The 19625-nt window shown below is 31.8% G+C and overlaps 1 protein-coding gene across 1 annotated transcript in view; it reads right to left on the reverse strand.

Moving 5' to 3' along the window:
* Positions 1-14647, reverse strand: part of LOC129745760 (peroxidase) — a 168395-nt gene extending 153748 nt beyond the window's left edge. The window contains exon 1 of the mRNA XM_055739084.1: positions 14418-14647. The gene's annotated coding sequence lies outside the window, so the exon portion shown is untranslated. The remainder of the gene's footprint in view (positions 1-14417) is intronic.
* Positions 14648-19625: the final 4978 nt, after the last annotated feature.

Consider the following 19625-nt stretch of genomic DNA (forward strand, 5'->3'; position numbering starts at 1 on the left):
AAAAATAGCGTCCACAAGCTTTTGACCTTTGAAAGGATATTTTTTTTACCGAACTCTAGTAAACTCTAGTAAATAATATTGATTTTTTAAAGTACAGTCTCAATCCAAGTCATTCCAAATTGTTCAATATTTCGATTTGATAAGTGAATTTGGAATGCCTTCAATGAACAGAATGAATACAAATTTGAGACTTTTTTAATCATTGCACCTTTTTCAAGTCAAAACTTTGCTAAAAAAAAAGTCGTTCTTCTGAGAGATTTGTCAGTATCAAACCGGTTCTAGTTGAATTTTACTACTCACCTGTAAATTCTGTCTAGTTTTTTTTTATTATTGATGTTCATAAAATCAGATCAAGATGCCATTTAAAATATATTTGGATTTGGTTTAATTTTCATAAATATACCCTTTTCTGTTAAAGCTTAGCAAAAAATATCAAATTGGAAAAATTTACACAGCAAACTTTTGATATTTTACATAATTTGCAAAACTTGCTAAATTTGGATGGATGATCTACGTTGTCGAAATAGAATTCATGTTACTAAGGGTTGAAGTTGTTGTAAAAGTATAATTTTTTAATGATTTTTAAGCGATTTTAATACGATCTTACTATTTTTCAGAGGCTATCCAAATTTTTCAATATTAAAACTAGATTCCTCTTGAATGCTCTTCATACTAATGAAATGTAGTCACCAAAACACAATCAAGGGGTATTGAAAAATGTGTGATAGAATTTACAGATAATGTTGCAAATACCGTAATATTTTGATAATTCAAAAATTGTAATTGTAATTTTTTTGTACAGGGACGGAAAATATTTTTGTAAAATTATATAAAGCCCGCAAAGCCAAAGGGGTATAAGTGCAAAAATGAGTGATTTTGAGTAAATAATGCCAAACGATTCTCCATGTTGATTTTTTTAGATTAGATACTTTTACATTTGAAAGAAAATTACAAATATTCGAAAAATATATGGAAAATGGACAAACACAAGAATTTAAAAAGCGTGTTTTCTCGAAATTTGTTTCATATGCTTTTACTTTTTTGGCTTATATCACTTCAAAGAGATTTTCAGATCTTTGTTTTGAATTTAGTTAAAGTAGATTCAAATATATTTTTCCAAATGATATACGCATACCAAGAAAACCAATCAATTCTTAGAACATGGTTTTTCCCAAATGAGCTTTGCGGGCCACAAAAAGCTGGGTCAAATGTGGCCTGTGGGCCATGGTTTGGCCACCCATGCCTTAAGTCATATTTTAGTTACAAACGAAGCTTCTTTTTAGTAAGCTTAAAAAATCGGTTGAAAAACAAAAGAGTTACAGCGGTTTTAGTTAGGAATATCAAAATGGACGTCAAACGGAATGTCAATTTTTTTAAATTTTGAACATTTTCAGACTTCAGACTGAGTTTCAGTCTTCTTTGAAATGAAAAATTTGAAAAACTAATAATTACCTAACAATATAACATCAGTATTGCTGAAATCAAAAGCCAAAAGAAAATTTCAAATCATAAGAATGAATATCACTAAGCTTATCAGTTTGGCCGAAGATAATCACTTTTTTGCTAAATCTGAAAAAAACCTCATTTTTTGTTCAAAAACTAAATTTTTTGCCGAAATTTTATGAAAATTTGTTGAATTTCAAGAAATTGAAGCCTATAAACAACTTAAAATGGGCTGATGTGTTTCGATGAGAAAAAAAAATTGAAAGTGTTTTCCCACTTGATTATGGACAAAAAAATTTTCGGTTCGGGAGAAATATGCGCGGAAATTCATTACCCGGATGTTAAGTTAAAAAAATTAAAATGATGATTCATGAAATACATTCTTGGGAAATCGTAAAAATGTATCAAATCGAAAATATTTCTTTTAATTTTCAAAGGCGGCTATTATGTAAATGAATTAAACAGTTAGCACAAGAAATATTGAGTGATAATTTTCGCAGAAAAAATCACAGAAGTATAGTTTTTAATTATAAACATCTCTTGTTCTACGAAAGACTTCTTAGACGAGGAATAAGCATAAGGGCTAAGGAACTTGACTTTCAGTACCTTTTTGGTTGTAGTTTTTACAGACTTCAACTATTTTTTTTTCTAAACTTTAATAGGTACTAACACTGATCCATTGCTATATTGTTATATAGTGTTTGTTAAAATTGACCCACAAATAACAGAAATATTTTAACTTATAAAAAATTAATTACACTAGTTTACAAAATTTTAAAAAAATCGTGAACTTGATTAACTGACCAACATTTTTAATGTAAAATAGGGCGCTGAATCCGAAAATGAAATTCAAAAAAATCTCAGTAGAACCGTTTTTGAGTTATGCTCCAAATATGAAATTTCGGAAAAATTAAAAAAGTTCTTGTACTTAGATTAAAATATCTCGGACGGCATAACAGTAATTTGAAATCTCTCTTTTGCATATTGAAGGTGAATAAATTTTCTATCGATCATCCGAATACTGTTTTTGCGTTTGACTAACAGTATTGTTGATATTAGTGACTTTATAAGGAAAAAAAATTATAAAAAACGCATTTTTTTAGAGAAAATTTTGTTTCTACGAAAGTTTTAAACTCGATGATAGCATTTAAAAAATCTGATTTTCTTTTGCACTTAAATGTCAATTTAAAACAAAAATTTCAAGTGGTTATTTATTAAAATAGGTTGAAATTTGAAGAAGTTATGGCTACTTTACCATAACTGTAATTTTTGCAGTTTTTAATAATTTAACGAACCGCAGTACACTTATCATAGCATAGGAAGAATGAAACATGATAAATCTCACTCGCACCAAGTCAAAATTATTTATTAGCTTACCAGAAGGTCTCATGCCAAGTTTCAGGAAGATCTGACCATAGGAAGGGGTTGCTTGAGTCTCAAACGTGAATAAAATTTTGAGGTATTTTGCCCGGAAGGAACGAAAAATACTGGTTTTTCATCAATAACTTTTTTCATCACTAGCTGATTGTTTTTTATGGTTGATTTTCTTAAAGCCTAAGTTGAGACAAATATTTCACCCGAAGACTGTAACTCGATTGGATTTGAAACAGAAAAGTTATTGCGGTTTAAAGGCCGCAAATTTTGTCCAACACGCAATGAGTACTTTTTACCCATTGCGATTTATACGACAATTTTCGACCAAAATACAATTTTTGAACCGCAATAACTTTTCTGTTTCAAATCCAATCGAGTTACAGTCTTCGGGTGAAATATTTTTCTCAACTTAGGCTTTAAGAAAATCAACCATAAAAAACAATCAGATAGTGATGAAAAAAGTTATTGATGAAAAACCAGTATTTTTCGTTCCTTCCGGGCAAAATACCTCAAAATTTTATTCACGTTTGAGACTCAAGCAACCCCTTCCTATGGTCAGATCTTCCTGAAACTTGGCATGAGACCTTCTGGTAAGCTAATAAATAATTTTGACTTGGTGCGAGTGAGATTTATCATGTTTCATTCTTCCTATACTATGATAAGTGTACTGCGGCTCGTTAAAACTGCAAAAATTACAGTTATGGTAAAGCAGCCATAACTTCTTCAAATTTCAACCTATTTTAATAAATAACCACTTGAAATCTTCGTCTTAAATTGAAATTTAAGCGCAAAAGAAAATCAGATTTTTTAAATGCTATCATCGAGTTTAAAACTTTCGTAGAAACAAAATTTTCTCTAAAAAAATGCGTTTTTTATATTTTTTTTCTTCATAAAGTCACTAATATCAACAATACTGTTGGTCAAACGCAAAAACAGTATTCAGATGATCGATAGAAAATTTATTCACCTTCAATATGCAAAAGAGAGATTTCAAATTACTGTTATGCCGTCCGAGATATTTTAATCTAAGTACAAGAACTTTTTTAATTTTTCCGAAATTTCATATTTGGAGCATAACTCAAAAACGGTTCTACTGAGATTTTTTTGAATTTCATTTTCGGATTCAGCGCCCGATTTTACATTGGAAATGACTGTCAGTTTACTGAGTTCAAAAATGCTGTAAACTAGTGTTATTGTCCTTTTTCCAATTGTTGACGTACTTTCCCAAACCTGCTTTTGGACGGGGTTTATGTTTCATCTCTCCTTCCTAACTTAAGATTTTTTTTTTTCTCAAATTATCAAATCAGAATGGTGGTAGCTCTTTGACCTAGCTACCAATGTTTTTTTTAGATCAAAAACATGTTGACGAAGGATTTCTGAGGCTACCAAATTGATGATTTTTCTAATAATAGGTCCAGTTCTCGTGTGAGCTTTCATTACGTCGTATGAAACAAAATCTAACAGTCTAACAGTTTAATTATGAAGATATACAAAAATTGACAAAAACTAGTCGCAGTTTCTGTCCATTTAGAATATTTGTAGTCTGGGCAACATATTCTATCTGTAAAATACAAATTTTAAAGTTGTTTTTATAACTGTGCAGTTTTCTGTGAATTCTTAAGATGTTTCATACGACGAAAGCTGACGCGAGATTTACAGTTTTCCCATGTTTTTAAGCTTCTTTTAGCTGTTACTTTTGACAACTGCTAGTCAAACAGTTTCCAGTAACAAGGATTGATAGATTAACATATTTTTAGCACAAAACCAACTATTCAATGCAGTTTTACGACTATTTTAATATACCCCGTCTAAAGGCGGGGTTGGGCCCTAGAGGGTTAATTTTACCAATCGATTCTTCTAACTTTATATTGTCCTCATATGATGTTGAACTAAGATTATTTGTTAAATTCCTTCGTTTTAGATTAAGTTAAAACTGCTCGACTTCATAAAATATTTGAAAAAATCGAGCACCTTGGCATTTTGAAGCGTGTTTTCTCGAAACTATCGTTTGGGCACTCGGCTCCCTATGATTTTGAGGGCTTGAATTTATATATTTTTGGATAAAGCTCTAAAAACTTGCTCGAACCATCTGAAGAGGAGGGACATTCAAATTGATTATCCATTTCACACAGTCCCCATGAGAGATCGGTTGTTACATGATAGTGGGCTAAACTGGGGAAAAAAGTTGAACCTTTCGTAAACCTGAAACTGACTCCAAATTCGGGTGAACCAATTTTTTGGCCTCTGCCCCTTACTCTAGCTAGTCGACTTTCGTAGATTGGGCGTGCTTTTCACATTCACATTCACTTGTGCAACAAGTTTGAAAACAACGAAAAAAAACTACCCCAAATCTATGCACTAGTTCAGTTCCAAGTGAATGTACGCGTGAAAACACCATCCCCAATTGAATTACAAATTTCTTGGTCGGGGTTCCAATTCCAGCTTGTATTTTTTACTTTTTTTTTTGGTGTACCGCTTGTTTCAATTTTAATCACCTCTGAGAGGTTTGGTTTGAGAAATTTCCTAACTCATAAAAACCGAATGGGAAAATGCGTGTGCACCGTTCCTGCTTCTTTTGAGAGTGCTTGCGTATTGCTACCTATACTTTCAGATTGGACCCATGTTGTATTTTCCGCTCTTATGAATCACTCACAATAATGAATGAATGAATGTATCAGACATCTGATGGCTGTCGAATGGTGTTTTTATCGCCCTCGAATCTCGAAGCTTATGTCACCTTTTTGTGTCTTTCCAAAGAAACACGCGTGCCCTTATCTGATTTTTTGGAAATGAAAAAATATGTTAGCAGCTGGAAAAATTGATGCTCTTTTGTTTTGACGGTAGTAAAATCAGTGATAAAACTCCGTTAAAAGAAGAAAATCCATCCATTATGGGGTGGTCGGAAAAATGAATGCTGCTGCTGTTCTTCACTGCGTGAATGTTATCTAAGGGAGATGCCGCGTTAATGGGCTTGTTTATTGCCAATAGAGATAGTGGTTATCGGTGCCTAATTTGGACAATTAGTTCGGGCAAATAAAATTGAAAGCTATGGTACCTTTGGAGTGGGACTTGAATCATTGATCCAAGGTTTATTTATGAACTTTGAGCTACACAGTTTCAACTTTAATCGGGTTTATCGGACATTTCTTCTTCAAGAATACTTAGATTTAAAAGAAACTCTTTTTTTTCTGTTATTTTCAAAAATGATGGACAAATTTTCAAGAGGAACGTGGGGAATTACAAAAGAAGGACTGGCCTATTTTTTCTAAGTTTCCAAACGACAAATCCGGGCAAAATCCAGGCATTGATTTTAAAATTGTCGACCAAAAATACAAGTAATACGGGCAAATTTGGTCAAAACCCTGGAACTACTAAAAAAATCAAGAAAAAAAACTTTAAAAATATAATTATTTCATCAAAAATCATCAGCAGAATTTTAATCGTATTTCAGGATCCGAAAGACCTTTCATGATTATTTTTATGAAACTTGTTCAAAAAATTTATTTTGGAGGCATACATAAATTTTTTTTTATTAAATTGGCACAAAAAGTATTGTGGGCTTGGTTCCACAGAAGAAGTATAAATGATGTTTATTTCTCAGTACAAAGTATTTAATTTTCCCATACAAACCTAAAAGTTCAAATTTATTCATGTAAACGTTATTTGAAAAATCTGCAAAAAAAAAGTCAGGAATGAGTTTGGAATCAAAACGAAGCTTTTAAGACCCCAGGGTTTAAGAAATTTCAAAAATGACCCCAAATCGACTCAGTCTACCGTAGAAAACATCAACAGAGGCTAATAGCAGATTTCAAGACGGAAATGAAATGAATATAATGTAGCCAGGATTGGAAACAGTGCCCATATACGTAGACAATTTCAGCGCGTAATAATCGATCAAGGAAATTTGATCTCAATAAATTTGTTGTTTCAATTAGGAAATTGATCCCCCAAAAAAGGCATCCATATCGATCAAAAGCAAATGTGTCAACTCAGAAACACCCCCAAAGTTGCATTGTCATCGGGCCATTAGATCGGATCCAAAATCAATCTCCAATCCGTGACATAAGATCGCGTGCCAAACGCACTTGTGGTTCAGTTTTTTTACGGATAAAATTTGCAAGTCACCATGGCTTGTGAAGTTTCGGTCAATGGCCAGAAGCTTGATTTGTTTTTTTTTTGTCGGGTAGTATTTTTCACTAACTCATGATTGGAGTGAATGAGTTGATTTTAGGAAACGAAATTTAAGCTTAAACAGGTTACTTAAATTGGTAGCCAGCTACCACCTATGGCTACCTACACGTGATGTAACTAGTTTTAAAACTATTTTATCCAGTATGTGAGTAGGTACATATCAGGTTGCAACATGATCAAGATTAGTTGCTCTAAATATTTCGCCACTACCTTGAACTGTCACAGAGAGGTGACGGTGAGTGTGAATTACTGAATGAGTTTTTAAAGGATAAGTTATTTCTTGGCTCCATCAGGTTATGATACACCATGATTATTTTTTTCGATTGAAACAGGATTTTGAACTCGTTTTTGTTTATTTTGAAGAAATTGAAACGCTCTAGAATATCGTTATTTGGTTTACCAAAGTTTGAACTATATAATCTATGACCTCAATTCTGAGTGTAAGTTCATAAGTTCATACTTAGAATTATGATGAGTATTTAAAACCGAATTTCTGAACCAAAAATCATAATTCATAATTTTGAATCAGGAATTATCTGAAATATATGTATCAGTTTTCAGTCATATTTCAAGTGTGCAAATAAGATTTGAAAATCAGTCTCTTGAATTAAATTCCGAAATCATATCTGAATTTAAGAAATGAACAACTGGATCTATTATAATTGAAGAAAAAAATATGTAAAGGGGTCATATTTCTAAGATTCGTGATCTCTAGATATCGAAACGAAACGCTGCACACAGATTTACCCCTGAAAACCCTAAACCCCCCCCCCCCCCCCTACCTAAAAAGCGATCAAAAACATTTTCGGACAAACGGTAATCGATGGACATTTGATGACTTCACTTGGGTAAAATACCAAGATTTCGACAGTTTTTGGTTGTTTGGTCAGAAAAACCATGAAAATAAATTAATTGACTAAAATTTTCCATTTAAAATATGATTGGTTTTATGAATCAGACTTTTTTCTTCATACTCTATCTTTTTTTATTTATTAAAAGTTTTAAAACAACATTTTTATTATCCTTTTACTAAAACCGCTCGATGATCTAGTTTTCGACATTAAATTTTCGTTTTCGACACAACAAGTTTTAGTTTTCGACAAGCATGTTTCCACCTCCTTTGTTAGATCAGGAATATGAATATTTGCATACTGGAATTGCTTGTGTATACTTTACGGCGTTTTTTACACCATGGAAACAGCATAAACATACCCAAGAAGATGGGTGTCGGAAAATAGATTATTAGGTGAATTTCCAGCGCTAGTTTTCGACACCTCTAAAAAAAACAGTTGAAATTTCATTAAAAGTTAGCAAAAATATAAAATAAATTACCGGAAAGATTGATTTCAGAATCTTATCCATTCATTGTTTCCTTTTCTGTTGCTTTCAATCGAATTCGTGATTCAAAATCATTCTTATTTGGTCGATGGCATTGAATTTCACAGGTGATTTAGAATATTACTTTAAAACTATTGATTCACTACTATCCAACAACTTATTTAGAAGAATTTTTATATTCATCATATACTAAAGTGGGAGAGCAAAAAAAGAAAAATATGAACATAGATAGCTTGAGCCACCAAAAAAAAAGATAAGCCTTTCATTAAAAATTTATCGAAAACTAGCCCCTGTTGAAATCTAGAGTATCTACCCTACATTTTCATATTTTTGATAATCTATCGAATTTTCGAAAGAAAAAAGTGATTTTTCCACCTGGAAGGGAAATGAAAAATATTTCTTAAAACAATAAGTTTAGAAACTTGATGTCTTCACAAAAGTTGTAGATCTTATTATTATAAGAAACTTTGTTGAAGACACTATCAAGATCGCATGAAAATCATAAAAGTTACGAGCATTTTGAAAATAATACAAGTAATTTTGAGTTTTTATTTAATATATTTTTTAGTATACGATTTACAAACTTGGTAAATATATGTGGGAACATTGTTTAATTTGTTGGAACACACATTTTTGTCGAACATTTAAAATATATATTCCAACTAAGAAAGGAGATATACTACAGAATATCCAAAATAATGATTTTCATTAAATTATAAACCGAAGAGTTCGGCCAAGTTCGTATATTTTTCTTGAATAGGTTTTGTTGGTTGAGTTATTGGCTTTGTATTGATATATAAATTTAACATTAGTTATGGATCGTTTTTTTTTGCAAACTGGCAGTATATAATGAGCTTTTTCCTCTAAAAAACAGCACAAACTGAGGGTTTTTTTCGAATGTTAAATGTTTCTAGAGGAAAAAGCTCATTTTTGATAGTTAGCGATTATTGATTTTGTTTCAACAAATAAAAAAATTTTCCCTCATATACCAAGTTTGTTAATCGTATAAAAAATTAAAAATGGAGGCATTAATATGTGCAAAGATGCAACAGAAAGATAATTTCCAAAATGTTTATGTGGAATTTCATAATTAGTTTTTAGTTTTAATTCATGTCAAATGAAAGTCATGGCACCCAATTTCCATTTATTATTCGTTCAAATCACCCAGAAAAGGAAGGCGCCAGAAGCAATCAAGGCTTACTGATTCTCATCCATCTCATATACCTACGAAGTTTTGGCGCCCTTTTTCATAGCCACTGTCAGTGGGCCACTGTATTCTTCACGTGGCACCAGTGAAATGGATGCTTGGATGTGATTGTTAATCCTCCTTAGAGCAAGTTCACTTGTGTTGAGAAAAAGTGGTAGACATTTTGACACTTGTGTCACATTTTGAAAATTTGACCATGCAAAAATGTTATCAAGATCTTTGAGCGTTCTATTTTTTTACAGCACTGTTTTATTTCAACCGCATGTGATAGAAATATAGCTATTTTTGCATCACAGCATGCGAAAATACAACACGTGTTGTAGAAAAAAAATTTAAAGGCACAGATCTTGAAAATGTTTTCGCATGAAGAAAATCTCCTCTTCTTCCTTCCATGTTATGATGCATAAAAAGTATGTTAACTGAATTATGAGGTTAACTTTTTTTTAGGCTAAATCTCACAACTAGATCCAACACTCAGGATCAAAGGTCAGAAACAGGTATTTGATTCAATAAAGATGATGATAAATGATTTTTAAATTCATATTCCTTAAGCCTAAATCAATGTCTCTAAAATTATTTACAGGCTCTGAAAACGCGTTCTTTGAATTTAAAAAGTCAATTAAAGTTTGAAAAAGAAATTACTTTTATTGTCTACGTAAATTGAAAGATTTCGATGCCCTTTTAAAAAAAAAAAGGATTTTCTAACCCTTTGATTTCTAGTTGCTGTGGACCAGAAATCGATGGATATTGTTAATGTTCTAATTTAATTAGAACTTAATCATTCGTGTTTTGATAAATATTAGAATTTTAATTAAAAAGAAGATCATTTAACTCAGAGTAGATAATAAAATGCGTTTCAGGTAACATATACCGAAAACAGAATACAATTTGGAATTGGTTTAAAAAAAAGAAATATTTAAAGTATAAATTATAGATGTGTCATGTCTGCAAATTTGATATAGAATGAAAAATTCTTCTAACATGATTTTGGCGAGAAAAGGAATCCAATTGAGAAAAACTGCTTAAAATGGTGACAAAACATTGATCGGTATACAGTTTCACAATTCATGAAAAGTCCATCTCCGGGACTGAAAATTGGTAAAAAGAGAAAAATCGCTCTTATCACTTTGGCATATCACGAGAGTGTTAAGGTCCACTTAATATAAATATTACGAAAATGGTCCGAAATCTGCCCCGGTTCTCCCCATTTTGCTGTATCAGTTCAGTTTCATTAAAATGAAAAAAAAAATCATTTTCTGTGTAATTTTATCCGAATTCAAATTGCATTGGTAAATAAATACGAAAGAAAAATTTTGAAGGAGAATTTTTGACCAAAGGTGGATGTGAGAAGTCAATTGAGCTAAGCTAAGCTAAAACTGTGAAACGTTATCAATATTTTGAAAATAAAGATTTTATGTCATCGATAAACTTTCCAGATGACCCCGAGTGATTATGACTTTTGAGAAAAAAGTTATAGAAGAAGTCTTTTTGTATATTTTTTCTTCCAATTCGCCAAAATATGGAAATTTTAACAAAATTTTAAAAAACATTTCAACCAAATGGAATCTTTGATATTTCTTGAAGCATAAGTCTAATCGTTTTGCAGTCTTCAACAAATTTGTTAAATGATTTAAAATCTTCAACTTCAAATACTCAAAAACTTTCTTGAATTATGTCAGAAATAGTTATAATCTTAACGATTCTAATTTCTAAAAATGTTATTATATCAAAGCTAAGTATTTCTGAAACTAAAATATCCAGGCAAGATATAAATCCTTGATTGAATAAAAGATAATAAATTCATTAATTTTTTTTTAGTTTTACAGTTTGTCTATTGGTTCACTATAAAGTTGCCAGATGGCCCGGTTTATCGGGTTTATTGATTTGCCAAATTATACAAAAAAAACGTATTGTGTTTTTTTTTAAATTCATACAACCAAAAACTAATTTTTTTAGCAAGTTTTAAAAAGTAATCCAAAAAGGTTTGTCTAAAATACGTTTCAAAATCTGCTAATAAGTTTTTTTGAAATAATTTTTTTTTTTAGTTTTTTTTCTCTTCATTTTTGATGAGCAATTTTGACCGAATTTTGCTCGGATTTTTGGTCGACAATTACAAAATCAAATTCCGGGATTTTGTAAGGTTTTTGAATAAAATTGCTTGGACTTGTCCGGCTCGGATACGTGCAGAAAAATTTCTGGTAACCTTACTTTAAAAGTTTTCAAAAAACAATTTTACTCAAAACTCAAAACTCAAAACTAATCAATTTTAAAATTTTTACATGCTTGATTTCTACATACATGATTGAAATAAAGCTTTAAAATTAATTTCGAATCATTCTTTGCTCATTTCATTAATGATTTTAGAAATCAAGATCGATGCGAAAAATAATTAAAAAAAAAATAGTCTTAAGAGCATATTATGGTTTTGGTTCATGACCGTTTGGAATTGAAAAGCCAAAAAAAAGAACTCCTTAGTAACATTTTTGAAAAATTACTAATTGACTTTAGAAGTTGGTTTATCAAAACCGACAATAGTTAAAGATAGAATTGGTTTTTTGAAGGACATACATATGTTATTATAAGCACAAAATTTGTCATGTAACAACATGATTTATTTAAACCTATAAACGTTATCAGTTCCTATACAAATATTTTTCAATAAAGGAACATAGTTTTTATGAATGAAGTTTAAATATGTGTTAGGAAAACTTATGATAAAAAAACAACATAGGTTTGAAGATTAAATTTATTAAGTTTTATTAGTGACACTTTACAATCCTTATGGCATTTGTGTCCAAATTGAAGATAAAATAATTGATGTAACCTTGACAGTAGTTTAAGAAAAAGTAAATATCTGTCACATGGCTGCTACCTTGTTTATGTGTTAAATTCGGATTTATTCAATAAATTGATGAAGCTAAATTTACCAGAAAAACTTATTAAAGCGGGTTTGGGTTCGATTTCTATGATGTTTCATTGATTCATTGAAATGTTTAAATCAACATTCAAAAATAAGGTCAATTCAACAATTTATTTGAAAACACTCAATCAAAAATACCAATGACATAACAATATCTTGAATGAGCATAAAATTTCATAAATTTTTAAAATGTGAGCCGAATTCACAAAGTCTGAAAAACCGGTGAAAATTGGAAAAATCTATGGTCTGCAATGCACATTCTGTTTCGAAATTGAAATTTTGCCCTATAATTCCTTTTTTATATTTTCTGTGATATTTTGCCACATTGGTTTGAAACTACAAATATCATGAAATTTATCTTGCTGTGTAACATTCAACCCATTTTTTTTAACATTCAATCTTACAATATAGAATGCCTAAGAGCAAGTTCACTGGTGTTGGGAAAATGTGGTAGAAATTTTGACATTTTGAAAATCTTACCATGCAAAAATGTTTTCAAGATCTTTGGCCGTTGTATTTTTTTACAACACTGTTTGTATTCCGGCCGTATGTGATAGATATACAGACCCCGTTCGATTTTGGCAACACGCTCGTACATTTTGTGTTGCCAAAATCGAATGTTGCCAAAATCGAACGGTTTTTTTTCTCCACTTTTTTATCAGTTATTTTTACAAAATCACTAATATTATTATCAAAAACTTTATTTTTAGTCAATTTCCGACCATTTCTAGTGATTTTTGATTTTTTTTATCATGTTTTTGATGCATTTCGCACTTATCTTGTTTTGTTTATTATGTTTGTTTTCATTTGTCATATTTGCTGTTTTTTTCGTTCTTCATCATTTTTTAGTTGTTTTTAGTCATTTTCAGTCTTTTGTTTGAATTTGTTTTTTAACTTTTTGAATTTTTCAAGTTTTTGCCATTTTTTAGTACTAAATAAATTTTTTAAAAAACTTTTGTTTTTATTGTTGCATTTTATCATCATTTCAGAACACAAAAACGTATTAGTGGTATTTTTCTCATTTAAATTGATCCTGTTATAACGAAAACTTAATTTTAATGTTGTTTCTAAAAACCGTTCGATTTTGGCACATGTGCCAAAATCGGATGTTGCCAAAATCGAATGTTGCCAAAATCGAATGTTGCCAAAAACGAACGGGGTCTGTATTGCTATTTTTGCATCACAGCATGCGACAACACGTGTTGTAAAAAACTTGAAGGCCACAGATCTTGAAAATGTTTTTGCATGACAAAATTTTCAAAATGTCAAAATTTCTACCACTTTTTTCCAACACCAGTGAACTTGCTCTAAAAAGTAAACATATTCTATTTTGAATTATCCAGCATGAAATTAATAAATTCCATGTAACTTGAAAATTTCATCAGAATTTCAATGATTGTTTACTGGAATGTAACGTAAGTGATGAAATTGATGAAGCAATTTGTTTCAGTTCCGCTAAATATTATCACAAATTCATTTTTTTCAATAATCTTCACTTTTTCAATAAAAACCGAACACAAATGAAACGACACATTCTCCCAACTTTGTTGAGTCAGTTAAAAAATGAGTGGTCAAAATATTTTCCCAGATGTCAAATCATAAAACACTGAAACAAATTGTGCTGAAGCTTCGAGTGCTTTTACAATGTTGATCGTGAATCCGTTGAATCCAATGGAAAATCCTTGTCCAAATAAATGAGATTCTCATATAACTTCAAATGCAGACTTGGAGGAAAGTTGAAGTTCATATTCACTTTATCTTAAATATTTGTAACACGTATTGGTCACTTAAAGATCTTCACCATAATTTTTCAAACTTGAACTGATGGTCACTGTTCATTCTAAGTAATCCTTAAGGGGAGTTCTTCATATTGAACCACAATCACATTTGTCCTTGATTCAAGTCCTTTTTCACACACTAAATAATCTTCAATCAGCGGCTCACCTTGCTAGGATAACTGGACTGGAAACTGGACAGCAGCACCAATAGTTGTATCCTGGAACAGGAATTTTTTCACAATTCGCACTGGAGAACACAACCGACAAAACACTTCAAGAAGGAAAAGGAAACGTCCAAGGGGTCAAAGGTTTTTGTGTAAGGGAGGAAAAAACAGCCCGAAATTCGGAAACCCGGTACAAATGCCCACCGAGAATGGACTGCGAACACGAACGGTTAGTACGATCTGTTTTATACGTGCGATATATTTATAGCCTATAAGTTTCTAGCACTAACTTAAGTAGCTCTGAACTTCGTCAGCCCCTTTCGTCGGCAGCCGACACAAATCGGGCCCCGACTATAAACAACAGCAACAAAAAAAAACGAAACAAAAAAACTTATAAATCTCCGGAAAGTTCGTCGAAGCGCTTTTCGGGCGACTAGCTGCATTTTATTACCAATCCAACTCGAAGAGACCCGAGATCGAACGCCCGAGCGACCAACCTAAGGGTCTCTTTTTCCGAAGTGTAGCAAAGTTTTTCTCTGAGTAGTCACCCCGGCGAGGAAACTAATTCGGCTAGACAACAAATTGACGAACCGCTGAAAAAAAAAACAACAACAGCGTCCGAACTACGACGAGTTAATTTATTCTGAAAACAAAACAAGCCCAACTTCCAAGCACCCGATGAGAAGAAGAAAAACAGAGAGACAGAACACGGCAGAAAGAGAGTGAAAACTCGGTTCAGTCAATCTCTGAAGTACGACCTTAGTAGGAACCTACCTTCGTAAGAAATTAGCAGTTAAGCACCCCGAAAGCACATGGCACTCGTACTGAAAGTGAAACCGAATGTTTGCTATAAAATCGCACGTGGTTTGTCTCTAGAGCCTCGCTCGGAGAGCGAAGTTTGCTATAAAAGAGCGAAGGGGTTGAGTTGGATCGGAAAAACTTTGGGGAGCTGCTCTCCGAGCTTAGCGAGTTTTCTCTGAGCAAAACACCTACGATCAACAAAGCTCCCCGAGGGGAGTTGATACCTGTTGATTGATTGTTTGTTCTGAAGACATGGTAGCAACCGGAACAAGTGCAGAGATCAGCCAATTGTTCGGTGGAATATAACAATAATTATGTTTTGTAATTCATAATGAACAACACTTGTAATTAACCTGCAATTTAATGGTGTAAGTTTGCCGGAAAAGAACGAAATTAGAACAAAAGACATCAACTACAAACGGAAAGTGACGAACCCCAAGTTCAAAACCCAGTTGAAGAAACAGAAGGGTCTTATCCCCGTATTGACTTATATCTATAAGCTAGTTTTCACGAAAAATGCTACCTGTTTAAGTAAAATGCGTGAGGTTTTGACTGATTAATAGATCTTTTTTTAAATTAAGGTAAATTTTGGTGATCAAAGAAATAAAATTAATTGAATCAAAGCAATCGAAAGATTCCTTTTAATTCAACCACGGTAAATGAAAAGTTCATATACCAGTATTTCGATAGCAACTTAGCAATTTTTCGATTGATAGAATCACTGATCACTGAAGAAGGTAGTAAGTTGCTATCGAAATACTGGTATATGAACTTTTCATTTAGCGTGGTTGAATTAAAAGGAATCTTTGGATTGCTTTGATTCAGTTGAATCATTCAACCAAGTAGGCTCACAACACAACAGAGTGAAATTAATTGTAAATAAACATTAAAACAACATTCAAAAACACACAAAACCTAATCGACCGGTGCATTTTTACTATGCCGGTGCTACACAAGCATAATTAAATTAATCCTCTAGAAGTCAATCGTTTAATCTAGTTAAAATAATAAACAAATGTATTGCATTGAACTTTTAAATTATTTTTTTTCTGTGCAGTCACACCACAACAATCCGGCCAATTAATTATATTGTTCTAAGTGTTTATTTTTTTTGTTATTTTTTAACTTGAAGAACGGGTGATGGTGTTCAATTAAATTGCTGATGAGAACATTGTTTGCTGTGTAACAACCTGTTCTCTTATCCATATAAGGACCGCAATGTATACCCATCACCTTGGGCTGCAAAATATTGCTAACCAAATCTATAACTAGGAAATGTTTAAGTCAATAACAATTCACTTACCACGGTGTGTTTTCTAAAAGCACTTAAAGAAGGAAAAGCAGTAACCTTAATGTTAGCATGGGCACAAAGTAGAGATTTTCCCCGTTCATTTTCACGAAACATTTAAATATTTGACAGGTAATATCCCATGCTTGAACTTTTTTTTGTATTTTTTCTGTAATTTATTTAAAAAAAAGTTTTCAAATGTTCTAAATTTTCTGTGTGGTGGAATTTACTCTTAATTTTGCTATAAATACCAATAAATGAGACCAATTCCAACCGATTCTAAACTAAAGAATCAATTTTTATTTTTCAATATTCGCATTGTGCATCGATGAAATGGGCTATTTTTTTTGGGACTCCCCGTCGCCTTAGAGCCGCCCAGATGTTTTCGTGGTTCAGTCGGTTAAATGTTTTTTTTTTAAATCAATGGACACCAGCAGAAGAGAGTCCTGGAATTCGTCGATTTGTTCCAGTATTATTCGTAGCGTTGTGATGTGGTTCATAAAATGATCGTCCGGATCGGAACCCAGCTTGTTGCCGTCGAAGTGTATAGCGTCAATATTCTCCCTGTTCAGGATCGCTTTGCAGAGTACTTTGAGGGTTGTACTGATCCTGCCTGTTACCACACTCTTTTAAGTCGTGTTTGTTGAGGACTTTCACAGATATACCCTGTATCCAGTCGGCCAGGAATTTTGCAGTTTCCCAAATACTAGCAAAAAGACGAAGCAACATTTGTTCTGACAAGGTAGAGTCGGCTTTCAGAAATGCAATTGATCCCAGGCGCTTTATTGAGATTTCATGTCTTTAATTGCCGCTTCTATTTCAGCCAGCGAAGGCGTTTTCGAGTTGACGCCACTAATGCGACATACACAGTAAACGAAAACTACCGAGTTCGGTAAGTTTTTTTACCGAAATCCTAACATGTGTAAATCGTTAAACTGTTCGGTATTTTTTCGGTAAAAAATAAACGAACATCGGTAAATGAAGAATCGATTTACCGATGTTCGTTTATTTTTTACCGAAAAATTACCGAACAGTTTAACGATTTACACATGTTAGGATTTCGGTAAAAAAATTTACCGAACTCGGTAATTTTCGTTTACTGTGTACTGTTGACGATTCGAGCTGCAGGTTTCGTTGGCCATCGCGTTTTGACGGAAGAGTTTTTCGAAATGTTCAATATATTTTGGAGTCTATCTATACAAGAGAAAAAATTTGAAAAAAAACACCATAATTTCTTTTTTAACAATTTTTCAAGTTTCAAGTGTGTCTCGTGAATTTTGACCAGCAAAATGGTTCCAAGGTTTTGTCAATAATTAGAGTAATACACTGCCGGCCAAAAGTTTGGGATCACCCGCTAAAAAACATGCAAATTTTGATCGTTCATATCTCAGCCGTCTTAGGACATATTGCAAATCTTCTGATCTCATTTGAAATGTAATGAGCAATAGCTATTTCGGAGGTATTTTGCTCATAAATAATGTTTTAGTTTTGCATCTAAAACTTAACCTAAAGTTAGAACATTTTCAACAAATCGCACTCAATAATCAAAGCCAATCATCTCGCGATAGGGTGAACCAAATTTCAAAATTTGAGTTGCATTAGAATCCTTATTCTATACTTCTCAAAACACAATCAAAAAGTTTTGTGCCAAAATTTAAGAATGTACTTTTAATTAATAAAATAGACACTTAAGTTATCGTCCAAAAGTTTGGGATCACCCCTCAGTATGGTGTATCGGCCAAAAACATGCAAATTTATCTCATTCATATCTTTCTCATCTAACATCGAATTGCAGATCTTAAGGGTGCATTTGAGAGCTTAGGAATTGTTGTTTTCCCATAAATTCATACAAAAATTCTATTTTAATGTGATAACCATAAAAAAATTACTTGAAATAAATTGTTTTCTGAAAATTCACACTTATGATTGTGAATTTTTTATGGTTATGGATTTAAAATATAATTTTTTAATGAATTTATGGAAAAACAACAATTCTTAAGCTTTCAAATGCACCCTTCAGATCTGCAATACGATGTTAGATGAGAAAGATATGAATGAGATAAATTTGCATGTTTTTAAAAGAATGATCCCAAACTTTTGGTCGATACACCATACTAGGGGTGATCCCAAACTTTTGGACGATAACTTAAGTGTCTATTTTATTAATTATTAGTACATTCTTAAATTTTGGCACAAAATTTTTTGATTGTGTTTTGCGAAGTATAGAATAAGGATTCTAATGCAACTCAAATTTTGAAATTTGGTCCACCCTATCGCGAGATGATCGGCTTTGAATATAGAATGCGATTTTTTGAAAATGTTCTAACTTTAGGTTAAGTTTTAGGTGCAAAACTAAAACATTATTTATGAGCGAAATATCTCCGAAATAGTTACTGCTCATTATCTTTCAAATGTGGTCAGAAGATTTGCAATATGTCCTAAGACGGCTGAGATATGAATGATCAAAATTTGCATGTTTATTAGCGGGTGATCCCAAACTTTTGGCCGGCAGTGTATATGAGATACCGTAATTTAATCATTTTCTGGGAGTTATTCCTTATTTTTTAAAAATACACATATATTCATACTGATAGTGCTTCAAAATATGATGAGGATGTTTTTGAATCGATTTTTGAGAAAAATGAACCTAGAAATCCAATTAAAGATCAATTTAGTTCTTGATCCGGGAGCTTATTGCTTAGAAGTCGAATTTCTCAAAAAATGGCAAAAAATCTGCAATATTTTGTAGATTCCCACTGTTGAAGTTGAATCCTAAATCCTTTAAATTTTTATTCAAATATGTACCGATTTGAAAGCGGTTGAAAATATGTATTCTTAACTAAATAGTTTAGTAAAATTTGAGTTTCACCTTAAGTCAATATTATATAATTTTATTTCGGGCACCCCTAAAATGATACGAATAATGATGAAATAATAATGAAATAAACCGAGATTTAGAAAAATTGTTAGGCAAAATGATAGGTGCTAATTTTTAAATATTAATCATTTTAATTTACAATGCTATTCTTCATTTTTAATTGAAGGGTTGATCGAAAAATTCCTCTTTTTTATCTTAAATTTGAAATGACATTTAATCACGATTTGAAGCATGAATTTTTCA

Source organism: Uranotaenia lowii, chromosome 2 (genome assembly GCF_029784155.1).
Source record: "Uranotaenia lowii strain MFRU-FL chromosome 2, ASM2978415v1, whole genome shotgun sequence".
NCBI classification, from domain to species: Eukaryota; Metazoa; Arthropoda; class Insecta; order Diptera; family Culicidae; genus Uranotaenia; species Uranotaenia lowii.